Here is a 19,992-nt window from a genome sequence, read left to right on the forward strand (position 1 = left end):
CCGTGTTCAGCGAACACGGCCCGTGGTCGGAGTTACAGTAAATGTTTTCCAGATCCCAGTTACTGGAAGTTGGACACGGCCCCGTGTTGCACCGACACGGCCCCGTGGTCAGCCTTCTGTAACTTGGAAAACTAAAAACTGCCAGTAACGATGCTGGGCACGGCCCGTGTCCGACCAGGCACGGCCCGTGCTGAGCTCTGCAGAAGCTGAAAAACTAAGAAAATCTAAAAATTAAAAAGAAGAATAAAAATATGATTAGGCCGTTGATTCCTAACTTTCTTAAAATCCTTGTGTCCCCGGCAACGGCGCCAAAAACTTGATGCGTGTGTAGTGTAATATATTTTTAATGTATAATTAAGCCTTTTTTTACACCTTTAGCCAAGTTTTAAATTTATAAAACACGATATTCACTAACACTAAACACACATATGGGCAAGTGCACCCATCGTGGACGTAGTATAGTGTTGGTAAGATACCGAGGTCGTCCAAGGACACAAGAGCTTTTAGTACCGGTTTATCCTCAACGTCTAATCAAATCAAAAAGTTAGAAAAAATGTTTTTATCTAAGAAAATAAAACTAAGTAAATGCTGAAAAATAAAAATAAAATAAAAACAGATAGACAAGATGAATCACTTGGTTCCGACTTGTGTATTAGTATAACCTTTAATTATTTTCGCACTTTTGCACTTGTTTAAGAGATTATCTTAGTTATTGTAGTAGGCCCCTCTTTTGAAGGCGACATTACCCTCAACCCAGTAGTTTGAGTCAGCAAGGATACAATCCTAAAGGGTTGGATTATTGGAAGATAATGAATTAAGTTATTAATGCAAATTATGGTAGGCCCCGCTTTTGGCGGTGACGTTACCCTCGGCTAAGTAGTCTGAGTCAGCAGGGATACAGTCCTAAATAGCCAGGTTATAGTATTAATAGTAGTTAACTTATGAGGGGGTCAAAGAGTTTGGATCCCCGCCATCCAATACTTATGGGCATTGAAGGAGATCCTACTAAATTTGACCTAGGTCCCTTACAGGACCTCTAAACACTGAACAAGGGCAAGACCCTTACTAAACCGTTCCCTTAACCCCCGACCAGGTAGCCAACATACCTCCATATAGACCGTGGAGATATGAATGGTGAAAATCTTTTATTTTATATAGACAGTAAAATAATGCCAAGACACCACGGACAAACGATAAGGAAAGATCACCTTCAACATAAGCAACTAGTTATTAAAGTCATTAATACAAAACCAAATAAAAAGTGCAAAAGGTTAAAAATAAAAAGTATTATACTAAACACTTGTCTTCACCAAGTGATGTAAGAGACTTAGGCAAACATGGCCTTGATTGTCAAGAACTCTTACGATCAATCTTGGATCCCGAGACGACTCACACACTCTACGATGGACAATGGATGATGGTGGTGGATGATGGTGTTATGGTGGTGGTGGGTGGTGGATGAAGTGTGAGAGAGGTGGTGTGCCAAGGGATGAGTTGGAATGAAACCAAGCACTCCTATTTATAGGCTAAACAGAAGGCTGGGCACGGCCCCGTGTCCGCTGGACACGGCCCCGTGCCCGTCTGACACTATCTCTCTTCATTAATTGTAATTCGCAATTACAATTAATGCGCCTGCTGTACTTTCGCCACGCCCCCGTGCTCACTGGACACGGCCCCGTGGTGGGCAATAGAAGCTTCTACAGGTTTGTCATTTTTGCTGCTTCTTGGGCATGGCCCCGTGCTGGCTGAGCACGGGGCGTGTTCAGGCTTCTGTTTTCTCTTCTTTGCTTGGGGAGATGCCGTTGAGGGTTCGGGCAGTCTACTTTTATTCCTTTTCTTGTATTTATGTTAGAATTAGCTGTCTTTTTGCTTCTTTTGTGAATTTGAGCTCATTTCATCCTGAAAATACAAAAGGAAGACAAAAACACTCTTTTTCCAACATTAGTAATTAAAAAGGGTTAGTTTTATGCCTTAATTGATGTCATTTATATGTTTCATTTTACACACATCACAGACGCAAACGAAAAACGCGGAAACAGTAACGCACCGACGACCAACGACGAAACTGACGCACCGGACTCGAGTTTTGTCTCGATATTAATATATTATGATATATTTTGTTTCGTTTTCAAATTTTAATACACATAGATGAAATCGGATTGGAAAACGGATCAGAAACGGTAAACGGGGCATTTACGCGATTTTAACGAAACCGACAAACGCACGCAGTTAATAACGATTATCGACACTATTTCACATATATTTTGACCCTAAATAACGGGTTATGACATTTTTTATTATTTTATTATATTACGCGTTCGGATTTCTAAAACGGGTCTCGTGGGGAATTACGGGCCACCAAACACGGGGATTGGCCTTGTGGGCCTTGGGCCCAAGCCCAAAACCCACAAAGACCAACTTGCCTATAAATAAGAACATAAGTCCTTGTCTCCTCATTTGAAACAACAGACAACACCCCCAATCCCTCACCTTCTCCCTCTCGTTCTCGGATCCCGACGACCGGCGACGGCGCCGCCGTTAGCGGCAGCCGTGAAGTTTTCCGACGGTATCATCCCGGCGAAACACCCCCCCTTTTTTCTCGGTTCCCCTTTCCGACAAGCACAGCAGCCCCCCCCCCCCCCTCTTCTCTTTCCTTTCTCCGGTAAAACAACCGGCCCCACCCAGAAACGACCACCACCACCACAGTCCGGTGGTGGTGCGGTGGTGCGACAGACGAGATGAGAGAGAGAGCCGAGAAGAATGAGAGAAACCGGCGGTCGGTACCTTTGACCGCCGAACACTGTCTTTACCCGGCGAATTCACCGATTTCGGGTTCGACTCGGGTCTATGTCGAGTCGGTTTTGGGGGTTCGAGCAGCAGAGAGCAAGGTGGAGACTTGGACCACCGGTCGGTTCGTTTAACCGGTGGTCAACAGCAGGGTCCGGTGGTTCGAGCTTCGGTCCGTCGGGGTTCAAGATGAAGATGATGATGTTTTGGTTCGGGTTGGTTCGAGTCCCGTCTCGGGTTTCGGGTAGTCGCCGGCAACGGCGGAGCCGGCCGGACATCGGCAGATCTCGGCGGTGCCTGTGGTAACTCGGGTTAGTAGTGCAGGATTGGGTTCAGCCTTGTTTCGCGTCGGTCAACAAAAGTCAGCAGATCCGTTTGGAGTTCGGTTCGGGTCACGCGGTTCGGTTAGGAGGCTCGGTTCAGTTGACTCAGTCAGCGAGTCGACTTAGTGAGTCAACTCAGCCAGTCAACTCAATTGACCCGGTCAACTCGTTCGGTGTCTCGGCATGAAGACTTGGTAAATTAATGACGCGTTTAATGTTTGGGTTTTAATAATCTTAAAATTACTAATGTGAACGAGGTCGACCCAACTAACGGATTTACACTTAGTGACTCGGTTTTAAATATTTAGCGTTTTGATATATTTCACGTAACTATATAATATATGTTGAATTGATTGAATTTTGTTAAAATAACGATAACTTGGTTGTCCGGGGCATCCAAAAACGGAGGAAACTCTGCCTGTTTTTCGAGAAAATCCGTAAAAGCAAAACGCGTTTTATTACAAAAACAAAACTATCGGATTCAAATAATCTCTTATAGAAACGTATACAAATACATATTATTTCGACAACACGTCATATCTTGTGGAAACACCAATAACATAAACGCTTTTGTAACATAAATAAGATTTTATATACTTATTTCGACATCAAACAATTTTCAAACAATTTGGACTTCTTTTATAAAACGAATATAGTTTATACATGTATTTCAAATAACATGAATTCGTTTCTACAAAAATAAATATAGCTTGTATATTTATTTCAAGTATTATACAATACGAATTCTTTTATAAAAATAAATTTAATTTCATATTTATTTTAAACCTCAAACGACTCATACTTGTTATAAAGATAAATATAGTATATATTTATTTCAAATATCGTACGATACGAATTCTTTTATAAAAACAAATATAGTTATATGTTTATTTTTCAGACATAACAACTCGACGCTTCTTTTATGAAAATAAATATAACTATTATAGTTATTCTAAACGACCACACCACGGACACCATATGAAGTAAATATAATTTTTATATTTATTTTAAAATGCCTAAACGGCATCTATATATACTTTGACGAATATATACAAGACGCAATTTATGATGCGAAATTGTTATATTATACTTTCATATAAATTCTTTTTATGCACGTACGACTTCTCGGGACGACAAGCAATTTCAATGATATATTTATATATTTTTATATAAATATTTATTTATTTTAAATCTCTCGAGAATCAAGTCTTTTCAAGACTTATTGATTATTAACGACATTAAGCGAAACTAAACAAAGTTTAACTTAGACATTTTTGTTAAGTTAATAACTTAACGTCGAATCGTTCGACTAACGATTCGGTAGAGCTCGGTGACACGTAGTTTAGTACCGCGTTTATTTAGAAACTTATTAGATATCCCGTGTTAGGAATATTGTAGAATGCACGCTAGCAAGTCAAGTCTTGGAAACGACATCGCGAAGTCGTATATAGCTAGCTTTGCACAAGACAATTCAAGTGAGTTCATAACCCCCACTTTTTACTGTTTTACATTTTTGTAAATGTTTTAGAGGTGGAAAGACATGCACGATTTTCAGAAACATACAAAGTTTTCGATAAACAAAGACTGCATATTTTTAGACAAAGCACGTTTTGCAAGAATATACAAAGCTTTTAAACGAACGCAAAACTCGCATTTCTAAATCATATACGAATGGATTTCAAGGAACTCAAATGATTTACGAAAGGTTTATACTAAACATACCGGTTTTTACAAAACAAATGCGTATTTTTGAAATGTGAATGATTTTCATAACTAGGAGGTTCAGCCTTAGTGGTTGGGAAGGTTCAGCCTTAGTGGCTGGGAAGGTTCAGCCTTAGTGGCTGGAGAGGTTCAGCCTTAGTGGCTGGGGAGGTTCAGTCTTAGGGACTGGGGTAAATACATGTTACGATTATTACAGACACTTTTATACATGGTATGATTAGCTAAGGAATTTACTGCTAGATCACGTGAATGGATAGGCTATTATCGTAAGACCATTAATCCTTGTATAAGGACCGAGAGGCATGAGTGATAGATCTATTGGGTGTTGCGAGCCCCACACATGGGCCAGCGTGTGGCTGCATGTGGTGACTATGTCGTTCCGCCGGAAGGACCGGTATGAAATACGCGTTACAGGTTTGAGTGCTTCCTAGGCCATGTCACTTATTGATGTATTAGCTACACATTAATTGATCTGTTTTTCCTTATTGCTACATACCAGGGACATACATACTTACAAAAATATGAGATTTTACAAATACATGGTTTTACGAACATAAATCACTACACATACATAGTTTCCATATAACTTGGCAAGAAAATGATTTCTAAATTCGTTTTCTCAATATTATTTCAAAAACCATTTATTTAAAAAGATTTATTTCAAATCTTTGACAAACAAACTATGAACTCGCTCAACTTTATATTGACTTTTTCGCATGTTTCTTTCTCAGGTTGCATTTCAAAGTGAAGGCACGGTTGGAATAGGAGAACCATGAAGAGTCGAGTACTTAGTGGGCGTTCATTTTCTAGAAGACTTAGCTTTATTTGCTTCCGCTGTGCAATGAAGATACCAGTCCAGTCACGCCAATGCTCTGATATTTCGCGGTGTGACATGAAACTTGTTTTTAAGATTTTTCCATTTATGTCTCCTGTGAATCCCATTCTGCCCCTTAATCCTTTTGTTAGACGTTCACGAATAATGGTTGGATCATTATCAGAATCTCCTAACTCTAACACACGTCTCACATCACCAACATTTATCTTAATCTCCATATCAACATTTTGTCCATTTTCATCTCTCTTTGTCACTGCAGAATAGATTGACTTATCCTTCTCTTCATATCTTGCAGAGTTCCAAAATCGTTTAACATGCGATTCATACAAAAGTCTTTTCAGTTAGCGCCTTAGCAAACCTGCTTTCTTTCAAGAATATTGCAATATCTTCGACTACAGTTTTCTCAGTATACTGTTTTTCCAGCAAACAGTAGACATTGTGCGTTTTCTCCCAGTCCTGCAGAAGAAATTTGACTGATAAGGAAAGTCTTGAAATTTCTCAAAATTTTCTAACTCTGAAGATTTCATCATACATAGTTTAGTGACTCAGATGGTTGTCCGACCGGATAGTCATCCGACCAGATTACCTTTTGAAAAGTTGTCTACTTAATTCATCAGTTGGATAGCTGTCCGACCAGATTGTCATCTGACCGGATGCCTTTTGACATGAATGCACAAATTTTCAAGATATAGTGAATATGAATGAATTGGTTGTCCAGTCAGATTGCCATCCGACCAGATCATCACTCGAGTCATGACAAGAAATGAACAATTGAAGTGTAAACCAGTTGCCATCCGGTCGGATAGTCATCCGACCCGGAACAGATCAATAAATGTATTGAAACGAGGTGCTATCTGGTCGGATTGTCATCCGACTGGAACATATGAAAAATTGTCTTGAAACGAGGTGCTATCTGGTCGGAGTGCTATCCGACTGGAACAGATGAAAAATTGTTTTGAAAAGAGGTGCTATCCGGTCGGCTTGTTATCCGACTGGAACAGTTGAAAGATTGTTTTTGAAACGATGTGCTATCCGGTCGGAGTGCTATCCGACTGGAACACATGGAAGTTTGTATTTACAAAAAGTTGTTATCCGGTCGGATTGCCATCTGACTGGAACACCAAACTTTTCAAAATAGTCTAACAGATAAGCACACAGATTTCAAAAATATTTTGACAAAATCATTTAGCACAAATCTCAATGCATTCTATACATTAGGTGGTTACTCGGTCGGATTGTCATCCGACCGGAGTGTCATCCGACCCAAGGGCATATGAAGAACAGACATGAACACATTATGATCATCAAAAAAATTCTAGGTCTAATCTTCAAATTGAACATAGATCTACGGAGAAAATTTCAGCACAATCAAAACCCTATGTTCATTATTGTCTAACTCGTCCTGAACAAGGTTTAATTTGAGAAAGAACCTACCGACTGCCGACATGACTATAGTCTTAGATCTGTAAATTCTAACAAGTTTTGGCACAAATTGAAACGGTAGACTAATAGATCTGATCATTGCGAACAAAACCCTATCCTCATTTTTCATCAAATCATCCTAAATTAAACTAGATCTAAATATATGTCCGAACAGAGACGTCGTCAAGAACACATCAAGAAAATATCAAATCTAACAGTTTAGATCTCGAAATACTTACCTTTGCCATTGTAAAAGTTGTGCCAACCAACGATCCAACGATTTGTGCAAAGAGATGTGAAGAAAACACAGTTGAAAGATCAAAAGTGTGAGAGAGAAGGATGGCTATACGAGCGGGTAAACTTTTGACTGAGCCATTGACTCTCTATTTATAGTGACACTGAGAAGGATGGCTGTCCGACCGGCTTGCCATCCGGCCGGAGTGCTATCCGAACGAGGCACACATTTAACTTTCAAACTTTTGATATTTGACCTTTTGACTTTTTCTCAGATTTTATCAGTTTTTAGAAATCCACTTAAGTATCTAGGTTCAAGTTAATGACCCTAGGCACTTAATTTGTCTACCAAGTTCAACCTAATGACCTTGGTTGACCTGAAACAAAATGTACTGATGTTTTGTTCATTCTTTTTCAAACATTTTCCTGAAAATTACAAGTTTCAAATTAATAAACTTGCTTTGACTTTTCAATTTTACAGATTTAGTAAGATAAGCTCCCAACTCATCTGTCCATCTTAGAAACTTCCTGCATCTGCTTCAAACTGTGAGTCTGAAGATCAGCTTTCCGCTTTGGATTGTCGATAAAAATATAGCAGAAAATGAAAAATCTTTTTGGTTTTTCAAAATAAAGTTTCTAAACTAGAATGAAATACAGAAATATAATGCAGTAAATGTAAACTATTTACAAACATATTTTTGGTGAGCGTGTTAGGGAATCATATCAGCTACCGACAAGTTACAAGCACCGTTAAGCTTGATAACATACTAAGCCTTAAACCATTCACATCGATTGTCGATATATTGATCCATTTTAAATTTTTATACAAATTTCAATCTATTCAGGATACTAGTTTAGTGAATTAAAGATTTAAGTTATACGCGTGTACCACCTCAGAATATACTCCCGTATCCAGACTACTATATTCAGTCTTACAAGTGAGTGTACACTAATGATATCTGTAATGGGGTAAATGCGATGCCATGAGAGCTCAGGCTAGAACTTCCGTTCGCACAAAGAGATAATGGCTCGACTTCTGGTGGGTCCCAATTGGGGATCTTTTATTTCAACAGCACATGATTAGCATTTTGAAATGTTTCATCATTTTTATGCTAAGGGTGAGCTTTAAGAATAAAGCAAGTGCAGAGTATTATTCGAGGATTTCAGGGCTCCCGCAAAATCAGAAGTCCTGTTGGTGCAGTTGTTTGCCGACTACATCTTCGTTCGAGTCTTAGGTCAGGGCTGATTGTATCATGCACGGAAATCGAGAAATCATGTTTTAATCATAGTTTCGCTCATATGTCACTAAGAGGTTTCGCTTTTGTGTCAATAGGTAGTTTCGCTTATGTGTCAATAAAGGTTTCGCTTTTGTGAACTTGTCTGTATAAGCGAAACCTCATCCCTATATAAAGGGACATATGAGCGAAACCAAAGGAGGTTAGGTTGTGGTCTTGTATGTAACGGCGAAGCCCTGCCGGATTGTCTCCAGCGCTTGTATATTGTTAGCAGATCAATAAAAGAGACGTTAAATAGTGAAATCAAGCTAAACAAAGACTGAATCAATGAATTCCGCCTCTAATTCAGTCTGAGCACTCTTCTGAGCGACTCGTTAGGTCGTATAACGATCCTACAAGTGGTATCAGAGCTCAGGAGGAAGAGTTCTTACCGTTAGCTCGTTTTCGCTCAAAAATTCTGATTTCTACACCTTCTTTTATCATTCAGAAAGTTTTACCGGTCGGAATTTGCTCAAAATTTCACAGAATGTGTGTTATTGGACATTAATAAACCCTGGAAAGTTTCGGACCAAAATACGGACTAAAAATAGATCAAATGACTTTCGGACTTGGTTCCGCTTATTCGGACATCTGATAGTTTCGCTTATTTGACCATCTGGTTTCGCTCCTGTGGCACATTAATTGAAAAGGTTTTGCTCCAAAATGCATTGAGGTTCTGCTTTTGTGTCACAAGATTAAGGGTTTCGCTTTTGTGATCATATAGTTTCGCTCATAAGGATCCGCTCCAAAGGACATCAGTAGTTTCGCTTTTCTGAACATCATAGTTTCGCTTATAGGTGCAAACATCTGGTTTTGCCCATTTGGACTTGACCTAGTTTCGCTTATTTGGACTTGACCAGGATTGTTAGAAAAATGAAAGTGATGTTTGATGACCAGGAAAACAATGATCTTAAAAGGTTAAATGATTGGTATCGAGGATATTTCAGTAGTTCTTATCAGAAATTGCCCAAAGAGGTTTGGAGTAAACGTTTTGAATATTTTCTATGTAAGAAAGATGAAAAATTGGATGATTTGGAAAAGCGTTTTGATCGTTTGATTGACTATTTGAAAGAAAATCAAATAGTAATATTAGAAGCTGAAATGGTATCAAAGTTTGCTAATGGATTACCAACTGAATGGAATGATTTTTTGAAAAATCTGAAAGAAAATTCTAGTTTTTCAAAATTACCTCTGAATAAATTCATCAGCAAACTTAAAAATCATGATTATGAACTTTATCAAAAGAAGAGAGATGTGTTGGATAAAATAAAAATGAATTTGGATGATTTGAATTTAGATGTGATATATGAAATAAACAAAAGAATCAATGTTTGTTGGGCAGCAAAAAGCAATTTGATATATGATATGAAAAGGGGTTGTTATATTGATGATAATGGAAATCCTCTTGATCTTGTTACAATCTTTGGTGCAGGTACATATAAGATAGAGAAAGAACAAGATCCAAAGAATCAAGAATCTGTGAAGAATGAAGTTTCAAATTCTGTATCAGTGTGTTCTGTGTGTGACATCTTAAAGACGGAAAATAACAAACTCGTGAAAGATGCGGAAAGTTTGACATCGGAAGTCAAAAAGTTGAACGATGAAAAGCAAGTTGATATTAAACAGATTCTTATGTTCCAGGAAATTTGTGAGAAACTGAAAGTTGAAAATGACAAACTGATAAGTAATTTTAACAGTTTGACATTGGAAAACCAGAAGTTGAAAGAAAAGGCAAAAGTTTTTGAAGAAAAGATTAAAAGTTTTGAAACTGAAAAATCAAGAATTGAAAAAGAATTTCAAAATCAAATAAAAATTCTTGAAGATGGGAGAAATGTTTTTAGTCAAAACAACATTGAAAAGCAAAAAATAATCCATTCCCATCCTCAGAAAATTATTAAACTTGAAAAAGAAGGTGAATGTGCTCGAAAGAAAATCAAAGAGTTAGAAGAAAAGGAGTCGAAATCAGAAAACAAAGATTTCTGGATAAAGCTTGAGAACAAGAATCTGAAAGCTAATGAGACAAAATTTCAAAAACAGATAAAAGTTTTGGAAAATGAAAAGTTTGTTCTCGAAAACATGAAAAATGAGAATGAAAAATCAATCAAGTCTCATCTTGAAAGAATATCTCAGCTTGAAAATGAAGCTGAGAATTCAAGAAACAAGATTGATGAACTTGAAAAGAAATTGATAGGTTTTGTTACTGCATCAGACAGCTTGAATTTTCCCTGTCCAAAACCGATCAATTCAGTTCAAATAAGTGACAGTGTCACAAACTTTGACAATGTCAAAGTTGAAGATTGTGATGTGAAATCTGATGATGAAAATGAAAAAAATGAAAAACAAAAATTGTTTTTGAAATTAAAAGAAAAATTTCAGAAAACTGTTCTGCAATCAACTAAAAAAGGTGAATGCTCTAAGCAAAAACCTTTGAAGAAGAAAGCGGAATAGAAACAAAAAATTAAAAAGGAGAAAATTGTTCAAAAAGAGAATAACAGCTCATCAGATCGATCATTCAATCAAAAACAAAAATTACAAAAATTGAAAAATGAAAACTCCAAAATTGAGTCGGACCACAATGCTCAAAAGTCAAATCCAGCAATCAAGAGGAAAAAGGAGTATCACCAAGTCAAACAATGCTATGATCTGAGCATCTGGTGTGAAAGTGGTGATTGGTATGATAACAGAGTGTGTTACCAATGCGGTTATCAAGGACACATTGCTGTTAACTGCCAGAATTGGAGCTATGAAATGAGAAGATGCTATAATTGTCAAATCAGAGGTCATATTGCCAGAGATTGCCCAAGGAGATCAAATGAAAGATTGAGGGCTAATTTTCAAAAATTGGCAAAGATTCCAATCAAGTCAGAGTGTGTTACCAATGCGGTTATCAAGGACACATTGCTGTTAACTGCCAGAATTGGAGCTATGAAATGAGAAGATGCTATAATTGTCAAATCAGAGGTCATATTGCCAGAGATTGCCCAAGGAGATCAAATGAAAGATTGAGGGCTAATTTTCAAAAATTGGCAAAGATTCCAATCAATGTCAAGCCCAAAGAACAAAAGGTTCAAGAACCTAAAGTTCTAGAAACGAAAGTGAAGCTTTATCAAGGGCAAAAAGACAGACTGAGAAAGAAGAGGAAGAAGGCCAGAGAGTATCTAGAGAAGATTTTGTCCTCAGGTTCATCTGTTGGTAAAAATAAGAGTTCTGATGAATCACTTTCCTCGACTGCAAAGTCAAGCAAGATGAATTCATCAGATACAAATCTGAGGACAAAAGAAGAAAAGAAGAAGAAGAAAATGGTCGGTGATGAATCTGACAGATTGAAGTCAGACAAGTCACCTTTAGACAATGAATCTGACAGATCAAAGTCAGACAAGCCACATTCAGGCAATAAATCTGGTGTGATAAAGCCAGAAGAGCCATGTGTTGAGGTAAAAGTCGAGAATTCTGGTCTAACAATGGATGATGCAAACTTTCCACCATTGTTGAACAAGAATTCAAAAACACCCAAGGATCGTCAGGCTTGGGTGAATCTATTCAAATAGAAAAGCCTGACTTGCCAGAGTTCCCAGGTTGGTAAGCGTGGAACATGAATCGGCACATTTCTTGAGAAATTTCACTCTGATGATTTTTCACCTTACATGTGGTAAATCAGGGATATTAAGTTGTACTTGATTTTCTACTAGTGGTGTTTGAGATCTAAAACTGAAATTGTAAAATCTGTCATGTGTATGAAGAAAACAAGGTGATGAAGTGACCCCGAATCTACAAATGATTGGTAAACAAACTAATTTTTCCGGAAAAACCATTCTGATTAAAACAAACTTGAGTGTTTTGAAATCATTATGGGAAAATAGTTTGTTATAAGGGGGAGTTCTGATTGTTTACGCCAAGTGGATGGAGAATCGAAGTGATTCAATATCATGTTGTCAACTTTGTACAGTTTACTGTTTTGTTTTTCAAATTTTCTCAGAAAATCAAAATTGAAACATATTTTGATTTTAGGGGGAGTAAAATTTAAAAAAAAAATAGAAAATTTGAAAATGTCAAAAGCATAAAAAATAAAAATGAGTTTTTGTTGCATAAAAGAGGAAATGATAGTACATCAGTGGACTATCACAGCATGCTAAAGAAATGTAAAGTCAAAATGTGATAAATAATTTCACTGTGGATGTGTCAGTAGGTTTTCGTACATTTAGTAAACTGTAACGAGATATAAACCTAAATTCAAACTTGCTAATTTTGTGGGTTAACAAAACTGCTTGGATATATAGGTAACCCCTGAAATCTTGTTTGAAAGGTCCCTTATTCTGAGATACTAGGTCTTTATGCTCAGTGATATCTGGGGTATTATCCCGGGACTTCTGCTGTATGGAAGTACTGACCTAGTCCCCAGATAATGCTTTCTGCAAAAAGCTTTGAAATATAAGCTAGCCCTCAGCAAGCTGATGAAACAATAAAATTGATAGTCGCTGCTGTTGTAATTAAAAAGATCCTCTAAAGGGGACATACCTAAAAGTCGAAGCCGTCATCTCTCTGCGTATACGGAAGTATCGACCTGAGTTCTCACGACCCTCGCACATAACCCCTTTACAGATATCATCTGTGGTGTACTCACCTGTAAGACTGGATATTGGGATCTGGATACGGGAGTATATTCAAGTAGTGGGACACACAGATAAGTTTAAGTTATTAAGACACTAATTGCGTATCTCGAAACAGTTGAACTTTGTGTGAAAATTTAAGTGGACAAACATACTGACAATCTAGGTGCATTATTTAGAACTTAAAATGTAATCAAGCTTAACGGTGTTGGTGATATGTTTCATAAACTGATATGATCCTCTTGCACGAACTCACAAAATTAATGTTTGTACATATTTCATTTCTGCATTTAATTTTTGTTATTGCTTTTGTGTTTCATATTTTGAAAAATCCAAAAATATTTTCGACAACTGATGTTGGAGAGCTGATATTCAAAATTTCAAAGGATAAACATGATGAACAGATGGTTTGGTTAATTTGGTTTGAAATGTTTAATCAGATTTTGGAAAGTTTCAAAGTTTGATAAGTTTTACATGTGAAGATTCTCAAAGGTTAAGTTGATTCATTAAGTTGAATCACAATTTTGTTTGTTTGTAATAGAGTGTTTGAGTTGTGTAGGTTTCTGATCCTGTTGCTATGGAAAGCCAGGAGATACATCAGAATCTGAGAAGAGTTTAAACTGATAAAGTCAGGATTTGATTTCAATGGTGATAACAAATTCCAGACGGCGATCCCAGCTTGATGATAGGGGAGTCTGATGAGAGTTAGAGCCAGAGAAAGATCCGGGTACATGATTCCAGGAAGAGTTCCTGAAGAAGACCGATCAAGATTGAAGAGTTGTCATGTTTGAAGACTCTCACTGAAGATTCCGTCAACATTCAAGGGGGAGTCTGTTGGTGCAGTTGTCTGTCGACTACATCTTCGTTCGAGTCTTAGGTCAGGGCTGATTGTATCATGCACGGAAATCGAGAAATCATGTTTTAAGCATAGTTTCGCTCATATGTCACTAAGAGGTTTCGCTTTTGTGTCAATAGGTAGTTTCGCTTATGTGTCAATGAAGGTTCCGATTTTGTGAACTTGTCTGTATAAGCGAAACCTCATCCCTATATAAAGGGACATATGAGCGAAACCAAAGGAGGTTAGGTTGTGGTCTTGGATGTAACGGCGAAGCCCTGCCGGATTGTCTCCAGCGCTTGTATATTGTTAGCAGATCAATAAAAGAGACGTTAAATAGTGAAATCAAGCTAAACAAAGACTGAATCAATGAATTCCGCCTCTGATTCAGTCTGAGCACTCTTCTGATCGACTCGTTAGGTCGTATAACGATCCTACAAGTCCTGGTATAATACCCAAGATATCATCACATACAAAGACCTAGTATGTCAGAAATAGAGCCTTTCAAACAGGATTTCAGGGGTTACCTATATATCCGAGATATGTTCCCCACGTAATAAGCAAGTGATGATTTAGGATTATATCCCGAACAAACCTATTAAATGTATGAAAACCTATCGACACATCATCAGCGAGACTGTTTAATACTTTAATCTTTACATATCTTTAGCGTACTGCAACTGTCTGGCTGATGTACTATCATTTTCCCTTTCTTGTAGGATCGTGTTGCGACCCGAACGAGTCGTTCAGAGGAGTTTTAATCTGTTTCAGAGGCGGAAACTAAGAAGCAGACTTCGAAACAGCTTGCAAATCACTTTAAACTTCTTTTTGATTGAATTAACACTGATTACAACCACTAGAAAAACCGGCAGCACCTCGGTATCCAAATTCAGAATCATTACAACTATTACATATGATTTCGCTCGAAAGGAACTTATAGGTAGGAGATTTCGCTTGAAACAACTCCAAGAGGAATCTGATTCTGCTCCAACATCACTCAAGCGGAATCACCCATTCAAGCGAAATCACTTCTATTTCATACTTAAATTTCCTATTTTCTCGAACAACGTGCCCTGATCTAATCAAACTAGTACAAGACTCGATACAAGATGAAGTCGACAGATGTATGCACCAACAGACTCCCCCTCAGATGTTGACGAGTCTTAAGTGTCGAGTCTTCTCTTTTTCAATCTTGATCAGTCTTCGGGCTTTTCCTTTATCTATCAGCACCAACATTCTCTCCTCTAACTAATCCTTCTCTCGAATGTTTTCAGACTCCCCCTTTTGATGTGCTAGAATTCTTTAAGTTCATCAGCATCATCAGCTTCAGGATCATAATCTGGTTCTCATTCTACTCAGGTATCGAAACTTGGCTCTCTTCAATCACAAGCTTCTCAGAATCGATTAACCCAGCTCTTACTCAAACCTGCATAGACTTTTCCATAAACATAAGTTCCATAAATATTAACAATTTAATATTAAGATGTATGCACCAAACCAGACTTTCCTTTTCAAAATAACCAGAATATTTGTGATCACATGCGGAAGAATATTCAAACATTTTAGATTTAAACAGACTCTCCCTCACAAAATAGTCATCATGTTTAGCACTCGGAATTTTGAAAATCAGCTTTTCAACATCAGTTGTCTAAAATCTTTTTGAATTTTTCAAAATTTATGCTGAAACACACTGAAAATCTTTTTGGATTTTTGATTTTAACTGAAATGCAGTAAAGAAATATTTACAGACAATATTTTTGTGAGTTTGTGTAAGAGGATCATATTAGTTTATGAGACAAATCACCAACACCGTTAAGCTTCATTTCATTTTAAGTTCTAAACAATTCACTTAGACTGTCAGTATATTGATCCACTTAAATTTTCACACAAAGTTCAACTGTTTCGAGATACGATATTAGTGTCTTATTTACTTAAACCTATTCGAGTGTCCCACCACTTGAATATACTCCCGTATCCAGATCCCAATATTCAGTCTTACAGGTGAGTAGACCACAAATGATATCTGTAAAGGGGTTAAATGCGAAACCGTGAGAGCTCAGGTCAGCACTTCCGTTCAGCAGAGAGATGACGGTTCGACTTTAGGTGTGTCCCCTTTAGAGGATCTTTTCTTCAACAGCACATGATTAGCATTTTTCAATGTTTCATCATTTTTTATGCTGAGGGCAGCGCTATATTTCAAGCATTTGCAGAAAGTATTATACGAGGACTAGGCCATTGCTTCCGCAAAATCAGAAGTCCCGGGATAATACTCTAGATATCACTGAGTATAAAGACCTAGTATCTCCGAAAGAGGGACCTTTCAAACAAGATTTAGGGGGTTATCCATATATCCCAGAAATGTTACCCACAAAATAAGCAAGTTTGAATTTTAGGTTTATATCTCGTCACAATCTACTAAAAGTGCAAAAACCTACTGGCATATCATCAGTGAGATTGTTTATCATATTTTTAACTTTCCAATTCTTTAGCATGTTGTGACAGTCCACTGATGTACTATCATTTCCTCTTTTTACAACAAAACTTATTTTGAATTTTATCATGTTTTTGGCTTTTTCAAATTTTCTATTGTTTTTGGATTTTCTGAAATTTCTTACTCCCCCTAAAATGTAAAAACATTTAAAGAAATTTGAAAACAAACTGTACAGAAAATTGACAACTGATATCGAATTGCTTCAATTCGCCATCCACTTGACATAAACAATCAGAACTCCCCCTTTCAACAAACTATTTTCCCATTTAGATTTCAAAACACTTAACTTTGTTTTAATCAAAATGGTTTTTCTAGAAAATAAGTTTTGTTTTAACCTCTTTAAGGTTCCGGGTTCATCATCACCTTGTTTTTTAACCACTTATATGAGAATTACATCAAGTTCAAATTAATGACCTTGAGTAATCACTTTGTCAAAACAACCCTCTATATCACTTGTAAGAAAATCAAGTACAACTTAATGTCCCTAATTTGCCACTTGTAGGAATACCACATCTACACAAAATCATTTTACCAATAAAGATGCCGATTCCTGCTTCACATTTACCAACCTGGAAGCTCCGGCAATTCCTGCAGTATGACTTGCCAAAATTTACCACTTTTCAAAAATATTTTTTAATAAAGATGCCGATTCATGATCCGCGATTACAAACTTGGGATCTCCGGCAAGTCAGATTTTTAAGGGAAAAGAATTTCCACCCAAGTCTGACCAACCTTGGGTGATTTTAACTCTGATTCAGTTGGGTTATAAGTTGCCTTCTTTGTTGCATAAAAATCTTTAACCCCTTTGGCTTTTCCCTAGACCATTTTCCCAAAAATTTTCTTAACATTCCCATTGAATGCTTTCTCAACATCAAATTCTTTCTCCTCAGAGTAGAATTGATTCGAGATCTCAACCTTACCAATTTTCTGCTTAAATTTTTCATCCTTCAATGATGGAAAATTATCATCATTCACTGAAGGTACTGATTTAACTTCTTTAACATCAACCTGTGGCTCTTCTGGCTTTGTGGAACTAGAATCATTGCCAGTTTTCTCATCAAACTTCTTAACAACCCATATTTGGTTGTCCTTGGCTTTCCTTTTGTAAATTTTTTTCTTAGAACATTCACCAACTTCATAGGTTGAATTTTCAAAAATTTTGAATTTCTCAGTTGGTGGTTCAACATCGACAACTTTTTCTTTAAGTTTTTCAAAGACTCCCTGTTTTGTCTTAGTAGTTTGAGAACAGTTCTATGTAATGTGACCAACTTCATTGCACTTGTAACAGGTTCTAGTCTCCTTTCGATGAAAAACTCCAGTTCCTTTCCTTTCAGCAAGAAACTCCTGGTTTGATTGTCTCCTGAAAGGTTTCTTCAGTTCTTCTTCTGCACTTCCTCCTGAAACAAATTTTGTGTTTGTTTTAGAAATTTTGTCATTTTTATAATTTTCAGGTGGAATAAAACCAAGACCTTTCTTTTTGAAATTACCATTATGGTTTGGTTTCTTTTGAAAACCAGAACCAGAATTGTAACCCTTTTTCTTGTTTAATCGTTGTTGAACTCTTGAAGTGTATTTTCTAGGTTTTCTAGTAAGATTTAAATCTTTTATTTCAAAAATATTGATTTCTGTCATTTTGAAAACCTTTTTGATCATTTCAAATCTAACACTTCTTATTGGAAACTCTTTGTCAGAATATAATTTTTCAGAATCATTCAAAGTATATGCTACTTCGAATGTTTCATCATTCAAATTTGATTTTGATAACAAAAACTCTTTACTGTAAGCCCTTTTAACCGACGGTTTTGGACTGTTGACTTACGAACTTGAACCTCCAGACTCAGACTTTGACTCAAACTCCTCATCTCTATCCAACACCTGATCGACCACCTTTTTAATTAACTTAGACTCATGATCAGTGTCAGACGATGTGAAAGTGACTTCAATGTTTTCTGGTAATTCATCGGTTATATCAGACTTCAGTTTTATATTGAACTTGCTCCTCATTTGGTTTTCTGGGAGAATAACCTTCCCAGATTGGAGGCGGACATTTGTTATAGCTAACACTTGGTTTCTTACCAGTATCCTTCTTCTTTGGCTTCTCATCCTGAAATACTTCGAAACCTGCAACAGTTGGATAAATTCGATCAATAAGATAATTAGAACTAGAATAACTCTATAATAAACGTCTGATTCTCTCATTCTCAATTTTCTCAGTCTCCAACTCTTCTTTCAGCTTTGCACATTCTTCAATGTAATAGTTTATAGCTTTTTGCTTCGTCATCATTGTTGCATTCATCATTGTTAAAGCGTCTTCTCTCTCAGAATTTGTCTTTTGAAGACCAGTCACTGTTCTATTCAATACATCATAAGATTCCTTCACGTAATTGAGATTGAACAGTAATTGTTCCTTCATCTTCTCAAACTCGGCCAACTTTTCATCTTTAATTGCACATTCTTTGCAAGATTCTAGACACTTTGAACAAGGCTTGATGACTTCCACAATTTTTTCTACTTCACTGATTTTCTCAGCTTCAATCACCTTCTCAGTTTCAACAATTTTCTCAGCAACACTTTTAACTTCATCATTTTGAACAGTCTCATTGTAGGTCCCCTAATCCGTGCAGATCGTAACAGAATTGTCGGTCTAACCTAGAGTGCGGAATCCCCTAGATTCGATTTCACAGAAAACGAGTAGAACAAGAATCACTTTAAACCCGATCTTTACTGATTATCTTCAAATTATTACAATCAATCAAGATCTCCAAAGTCGTCCAAGCCTTTGTCTTTCACGAATTCTCTCCAAGACGATTAAGGTGATTAGAAGATTAACCTAAACCCTAATGCGAAGCTTTGTTTATATAGGACAAAGCTTTGCATATGGGCTAGGTCTTGGGCAAGGCCCAATTCGCAAACCCTCCCCCATATGTGGGTTTGGTTTGGCCCAATCACACTTAATTAACTATTACAAAGCTAAACTCACTAACTGTTTATCGTTTTACTAATCACAAGATATCCAAAGACCAAATCTAAGCTGTTGTCACAAAACATGCACCAACAAACTCCCCCTTGACAATTGCTCGCAAAGGTAACTTCAGTCTTCAGAATCTCATAGTCTTTTGGTCTTTGGATAGCTTCAGCTTTAACAGCATCTGTCAGCAACAGACTCCCCCTAAGCTGATGCATCCAATCACCAAATCTTCAAAACAGTAGCACATGAGTAAACTCCAGTTCAGCATTTGAATAGCACTCTTCAAACTCTTCAACTCTTCAACTTTGTCTGCAATGTAGAAAGGAAGCCCTACCATGCATCCAAGCAAACTCTCATCTTCACAGCAACTTTGCAGCAACACACAGCTTCAATCTGTATACTATAAAACAAATATCTCGAGAAACCATAAGAATTTTTCAACAAAAGTTAAACAAATTATTATTGTTCAAGAGATTAGTTAAACTGTATTACAG

The sequence above is a fragment of the Helianthus annuus genome, chromosome 17 (genome assembly GCF_002127325.2).
Source record: "Helianthus annuus cultivar XRQ/B chromosome 17, HanXRQr2.0-SUNRISE, whole genome shotgun sequence".
In the NCBI taxonomy this organism is placed as follows: Eukaryota; Viridiplantae; Streptophyta; class Magnoliopsida; order Asterales; family Asteraceae; genus Helianthus; species Helianthus annuus.